Source organism: Heterocephalus glaber, unplaced genomic scaffold (genome assembly GCF_053883595.1).
Source record: "Heterocephalus glaber isolate CG9 unplaced genomic scaffold, H.glaber_assembly_v1.0 deba00000071, whole genome shotgun sequence".
NCBI lineage: Eukaryota > Metazoa > Chordata > Mammalia > Rodentia > Bathyergidae > Heterocephalus > Heterocephalus glaber.
Window position 1 is genome coordinate 18,136,741 of NW_028258137.1, and position 7,549 is coordinate 18,144,289.

Here is a 7,549-nt window from a genome sequence, read left to right on the forward strand (position 1 = left end):
CTAATGGTGTGATCTCTGCAATGATGCCTAGAAGACTTGTACCAAGTCCCAGGCCAGTTCTTGAAGAAATGGGGAGCCTCGGGTGGGGTTGTATCTCAGTGGGAAAGCATGTGCTTAGCATGTGTGAGGACCTGCATTCAATGCTCAGCACCAAAAAAGTAAAAATAAACAGGAGCCTGTTGGGTGGTTCTCTGTGTGTATGAGTGTGTGTGTGTGTGTGTGTGTGTGTGTGTGAGTGAGTGTGATAAAACAACAAAAAAGAGGAGCAGAGCTGAGAAAATGTTGAAACATCCATCAGTCTACACATCTAAATCAGACATTGTGCTAGCTGCTTGGGACATATTCGTCAATGAGATAGTCAAGGTCCCACTCTATAAGCACAAAATAACTCAAAGCTGAGACAAACAATACAACATCAGGATCTGTGATTATAGTTCAGTGGTAAATTTCCTAGCAAATGAAAGGCCTTGGATTCAATCCCCAGCAGTACCAAAAAAAAATTTTTTTTAAATTGGGCTGGGGATTTAGCTCAGTGGTTCCACCGCCTGCCTCTCAAGTGCAAGGTCCCGAGGTCCATCCCTGGTACCAAAAAAATAAAATAAAATAAATAAAATTATTATACTCACTATTAAAAAAAACAAAATATTACAAGGCAAGACTGATGAAGGATGCCTTGTTACACCAAGCAATCACGGGAGCTTATTTGAAAAGATTTTCAGCAGAGAGAGTGAGGAGGACCTATGACAGTTGATAGATTTTCCTCCAATTTAGGGTGGCTGCTGTATACAATAGCTACCTTCTTTCCAACACGCCCCTACTCCCACCAAAAGAGTAACCTAATACTTGCTCTCCTTCTAGCAACTCGTGACGTCACAGGCTCCTCCAGTCCCTAGCCACTACCTCACTCAACCCCACCTCAGCTCCTACAACCCCCTATAAAAGGCACTTGCTGTCCTGGCCATATTGCTTTTGTCTCTCCTTTGTTCATAGACAGCCCGGCAAATCTGTTCCCCTAATAAAGGCTTGTTGTGGCCTGGTCTGGTCTTGGTTTTCAGCCCTTTTACCTGACAATAGTGATGGCAAAACTTTTAGTTTTGTGCCTAAACTGCAATCCAAAATCCATTTATTTATTGTAAAATGCCAACACTGTAATTAAACCTGAATACTGAGGTTTTAGTTTAGAAAAAAACAACTGTTTTCCAGTGCTCAGCTGCTAAGGCAACTTGGATCACATGCTGACAGATATGACACATGCCATAGGTTTACCAACACTGGCATATAGGAGCTAGAGCACACCACTCCTAAAAGAAATACATGTGTGAACACCCTGAGGTAGAGCCAAGCATAGTGGCTGTATCAATCCCTGAGACACAGTACCCAACACCTGAAAATAAATGTGTAGAATTTTGTTTTGGTTCACTGTTTCAGTAGGGTCAGTTCAGTGTTAGCAGGCTTCAGAGCATGGTGAAAGAGTATGGAGGACCTCTAACATGGCTGACTAGAGGAGGGGTCATGTCAGAGATACTCAGAGACGATTTATTGAAATCTGAAGTGGAGGAGGGAGTTACAATCTGAAACGGAAAATTAATCTGAAAGAAGATATATCTAGATCAACTCTAATACCTGGATATTTTAAAGGAGGAAGTGTCTCCACCATAGCTCATACACACACCTCCACCCCCACTCCTGTGGAGAGAAGCCATCTTGAAAGTGTGAGACCAAAGCGACTCCATTTTGCTAAAATCCACTATTCCCCTAGGCTCTCACAAATTAATGGTTAAAATGTGCATGCTCTGGGACAAAAGACACAATCTGTACCGAAGCAAAGTTCCTAAGTTAATTACTCAACTATCTGTTTGCCCAGGAAATGAATGTTCCGGGTCCACTATCTATAGAACAATCTGTCAATGTGCTGACCATCAGTACGTGACAATCGACCACTAACCTTTGTCCCTCATTTCCCTTGTAAAACCTACATGTAACCGCCCCTCAAACCCCCGATGGGCCTAGCCAATCAGAAATATACACTTCAGGAAAGGAAAAAATGATGAGAAATGGAAAAAATGGAAATAAAGTCTTTGTAAATAGGGAAGGGTGGAGGGCGTGAAGGGAGGGCTAGGAATGGGGAAAAAATAAGAACCAAGATGCATTATATAAAGGTACAATTCCCAATGAGAAATGTAATTGTGTTGTACACCTACAATGTACCAATAAAAGACTTTAATACCAAAAAAAAAAAAAAAGAAATATACACTTCATGCTTGCAAAATGCCAACCAATCATGTAACTGCTAAGTGGAAAATCTCCAAACCTTGCTGTAACCTCTATAAAAACCCCGCTAATTTGAAATTTGGGGCTCTCAATTCTGATCCGCTGCGTCGGTGACGGTTGAGAGCCCCTGCTCGAGCTTGAATAAACGACCCTCGTGTGCTTGCATGGGGAACGGCTTCCTGGTGGTCTTTGGGACTTCGCAATCTGGGCACAACAAAAGCATCCTAAATAGGCTGAGGGGGCCTCAGCTCGGCGCCTGAGCCGCGCTCCCGGGCCGCTTGGCCGAGGCTGGCGGGGCCGCGCCGGGCGGCGGCGGGGCGGGGGCCGGGCCCGGGGCACTGCCCTCCGCGACCCCACAGCCCCCCCCCCCCCGTGCCGCTGCCGGCGCCGCCGGGGGCTCGGGCGCCTGCCGTCCGGCGACCTCAGTGGCGGCGGCGGGCACGGCCGAGGGCCCAGGAGGCGGCGGCTCTGGCCCGGATCGCCGTGAAGAAGGCGCAGCTGCGCTCCGGGCCGCGGGCAAAGAAACTGGAGAAACTCGGAGTGTACTCCTCCTGCAAGGCTGAGGAGTCCTGTAAATGTAATGGCTGGAAAAACCCCAACCCTTCTCCCGCACCCCCCAGAGCCGATCTGCAGCAGATCATTGTCAGCCTGCCTGAGTCCTGTCGCAGTTGTAGCCACGCCCTCGCTGCTCATGTTTCCCACCTGGAGGATGTGTCAGAGGAAGAGATGAACAGACTCCTGGGAATACTGTTGGATGTGGAATATCTCTTTACCTGTGTCCACAAGGAAGAAGATGCAGATACCAAACAAGTTTATTTCTATCTATTTAAGCTCTTGAGAAAACCTATTTTACAAAGAGGAAAACCTGTGGTTGAAGGCTCTTTGGAGAAGAAGCCTCAGTTTGAAAAGCCTAGTATTGAACAGGGTGTGAATAACTTTGTACAGTACAAATTTAGTCACCTGCCATCAAAAGAAAGGCAAGCAATAGTTGAGTTGGCAAAAATGTTCCTAAACCGTATCAACTATTGGCATCTGGAGGCACCATCTCAACGAAGACTGCGATCTCCCAATGATGATATTTCTGGATACAAAGAGAACTACACAAGGTGGCTGTGTTACTGCAATGTGCCCCAGTTCTGTGACAGTCTACCTCGGTATGAAACCACCCAGGTGTTTGGGAGAACGTTGCTTTGCTCGGTCTTCACCGTAATGAGGCGACAAGTCCTGGAACAAGCAAGACAGGAAAAAGGCAAACTGCCTCTTGAGAAACGAACTCTAATCTTCACCCGTTTCCCAAAGTTTCTGTCCATGTTAGAAGAAGAAGTTTATAGTCAAAACTCTCCTATCTGGGATCAGGATTTTCTTTCAGTCTCTTCCCGAACCAGCCAACTAGGAATCCAAACAGTTATCAGTCCGCCTCCTGTGGCTGGGACAGTTTCATACAATTCAAATTCATCTTCCCTTGAGCAGCCGAATGGAGGCAGCACCAGTCCTGCCTCCAAAGCCTCTTGTGGGCTTGAGGCAAACCCAGGAGAAAAGAGGAAAATGAATGATTCTCATGTTCTGGAGGAGGCCAAGAGACCCCGAGTTATGGGGGATATTCCTATGGAATTGATCAGTGAGGTCATGTCAACTATCACAGACCCTGCCTTGATGCTTGGACCAGAGACAAATTCTGTCAGCACATTATGCCAGGGATGAGGCGGCGAGGCTGGAGGAGCGCAGGGGTGTGATTGAGTTTCATGTGGTTGGCAATTCCCTGAACCAGAAACCAAACAAGAAGATCCTGATGTGGCTGGTCGGCCTTCAGAACATGTTCTCCCATCAGCTGCCCCGAATGCCCGAAGAGTACATCACACGGCTTGTCTTTGACCCGAAACACAAAACTCTTGCTTTAATTAAAGATGGCCGTGTCATTGGTGTTATCTGTTTCCAAATGTTCCCATCTCAAGGATTCACAGAGATTGTTTTCTGTGCTGTCACCTCAAATGAGCAAGTCAAGGGCTACGGAACTCACCTGATGAATCATTTGAAAGAATATCATATAAAACATGACATCCTGAACTTCCTCACATATGCAGATGAATATGCAATTGGATACTTCAAGAAACAGGGTTTCTCCAAAGAAATTAAAATACCTAAAACCAAATATGTTGGCTACATCAAGGATTATGAAGGAGCCACTTTAAGGGATGTGAGCTAAACCCACGGATTCCATACACAGAATTTTCTGTCATCATTAAAAAGCAGAAGGAGATAATTAAAAAGCTGATAGAAAGAAAACAGGCCCAGATTCAAAAAGTCTGTCCTGGACTTTCATGTTCTAAAGATGGAGTTCGACAGATTCCTATAGAAAGCATTCCTGGAATTAGAGAGACAGGCTGGAAACTGAGTGGAAAAGACAAAAATAAAGAGCCCAAAGACCCTGACCAGCTTTACAGCACACTGAAGAGCATCCTCCAGCAGGTGAAGAGCCATCAAAGCGCATGGCCCTTCATGGAACCTGTGAAGAGAACAGAAGCTCTGGGATATTATGAAGTTATAAGGTTCCCCATGGATCTGAAAACCATGAGTGAACGCCTCAAGAATAGGTACTACGTGTCTAAGAAATTATTCATGGCTGATTTACAGCAAGTCTTTACCAATTGCAAAGAGCACAACCCCCCAGAGAGTGAATACTACAAATGTGCCAATATCCTGGAGAAATTCTTCTTCAGTAAAATTAAGGAAGCTGGATTAATTGACAAATGATTTCTCTTCCCTTGAGTTTTTAGAAACTAATCAGTGTGCCTAAAGCAAGGTGGTTTAGGTTTTTTTTTAAAAAAAGAATTGGACATAATATTTTGAAGAGACTTATAATAATTAGCACTTTTGAAAAACAAAAAACCTCCTTTTAGCTTTTCAGATATATGTATTTAAATTGAAATCATAGAACATTTTTATTTTATGGAATAGATTTTAATCTGTTTACTATTATGTGAATTTTCTATGGCATGTCCATTAGCCGACTGTCTCATAATAGAGGATCAGGGGTTTCCTCAAAACCTGTATGTGAGGAAATTGCATATAGTACTAAGATTTGGGGGAATCCAGGCAGTTTTCAGACCATGAATGTTGCCATTTTTTTCCAGTGGAATGTGAGTTTATTTTTATTTTATTCTGAAGGACTTTAAGGAAGGGATTCATGATAAAAAGCCGGTAGAAAGTGAAATATGTGATGTTTGAAGTCTCTTTGTAGACTTTTTATATATATTTTTTTAAAACACTCATCTAGATGAGGTGCTTTGAGCAGTTCTGAAAAATGCAGTTCCACAAAAGCGACTGCTTTGATTCCTAAGCAAGAGATTCTAAATAATGCAAACTTTTTATAAATCTGGGGTTTTGATAATTTGTCTACCTACAACAAACTTGTGAGCATATAACCACTATTTCTACACAAATATGTGATATTTGACTTTGCTTATGCAGGCCATAAGTTCCAAAGGGTAATTTCCCAGGCCATCAAAGCATAAACTTGAAAACACTTGAAATTGAACCAACAAGCTTTAATAGGAAAAGATGTATAGTCTATATATGTATCAATCTGGTGAATCCTTATTCTAATAAATGAGGATTTTTTCTGTGATATACACAACCACATCAGTAATGTATAAGTAAACCTTTTTTCCTTTTGCATCTCCAGAATATGTTTATTGCCTGAGGTGAATTAAATTCCCACCAAGGTTTGCTGTCAATATTTTAACACCTGCATTGCCATGTAGGTCCAGGGTTACATCCCACTAAAATCTATCGTACAACCTTATCAGCTAACCTGTTGTGAGATTCCAGCTTAGTGCTTGGGATGATTTCCTGATTACACTACATTAGAAAAGTGGGACATCAGTCACTGCAACTCTGGGAAAACTAATACACAACCATCCTGAAGGTCTCGACACTAATTTTTATGATGCAAATTTATAAACTGATTTTTGTAAAGGTTGAAGTTTTAAAAATGTATTTAACTTCTGTTTTGTATCAGCATAAATTAAAATGAGGTCATTAGTAGTCATTACAAACAGCTGCCACAGGTAATCTGCCTGAAGGAAGACACCTGCACATGGCTATTATGTTGGAATATGTGCTGCCCAAGCCAGTACTGACTATTAACTTGGAAGTATTGCTTCTTACAGAAGAGATGTTCAGAATGCTCACACTGAAAAATGCCTCTTTTTAAGTATAAGAAACCACCTTGAGTGGTGTCTAGATTTCTAATGAAGAATAATGACACAGTTTGGATTAAGTATCTTGGACTGGTTTTACACAGAGCTTTGTAGCAGATTTGCTGAAGCATCTGTCCAGCTTGGTATCCTGTGAAAGTTTGTTATTTTCTGGGTAGACATTCTTATAGAGTATTGTCTTTAAAATCAGATCATCTCGTCTATATTGAAAGCATTTTTATGTTTTCTAATTTAAAAATTAATATTTTCTTATAGATATTGTGCAATAAAGCTGAAGTAGGATGTGTGGTTTTTGCAAATGCTTTAACAGCTGATAAAATTTTACATTTGTAAAATTAATATATTGTACTGGTACAAAATAGTTTTAAATTATATTTTAAAAATCTAAACAAACAAACAAACAAAAAATAGGCTGAGGGGCCAAATAGGCATTACAGAGATTAGTCTCTTGGGACAGATTATCCATATACTGGCCCCCTTCCCCATCATCTTCTCTCCAAACACTGGGGAACATTGCACCACTGTGGCATCTTCTTCAATGATCACCTAAGGCAAGGGAATCCTACCCCGCTCCCACCCCCTCCCACTCTGGGCAGACAGAGGATAAACAAGTGAACAGTACCCACCAAGTCTGCCTGGCCATCCTTACCCACCTGAATCCCCACCTGGTGCCCACCACCACTCCTGAGGGGAAAAGAGTCAATAAGTTAACCCTGGGGACAGAGTTGGATTCTGCCTGCTGGCTAGATATGGGGGTTGGAAATAGGGGAAATTAATGTGGCTGTATGTAATCAGATCACAACTAAGACAAGAAGGGAATTGTGTGGACCCTCAGGCTACATGGCATAGCAGTCATGTGGGAACTGCATTTATGTTTTTATTGTTGGAGTGTCTTTCATTTTTTGTTTTTTTTGGTACTGGAAATCAAACTCAGGGTCTGGCACTTACCAGGAAGCTGCTGTGCTGTTGCTGAGCTACATTCCCAGCCCCTACTATTGGACTGTTTGATCTGGGGTTTTTTTGTTAACTTTTCTTTTTCTTTTCTTTTTGCTTTGATTTAG

At 42.4% G+C, this 7,549-nt stretch overlaps 1 pseudogene; it reads left to right on the plus strand.

The window, feature by feature from the left end:
• The first annotated feature begins 119 nt into the window (after nt 1–119).
• On the plus strand, nt 120–6,879 carry LOC101698329 (histone acetyltransferase KAT2B pseudogene; annotated as a pseudogene).
• Nucleotides 6,880–7,549: the final 670 nt, after the last annotated feature.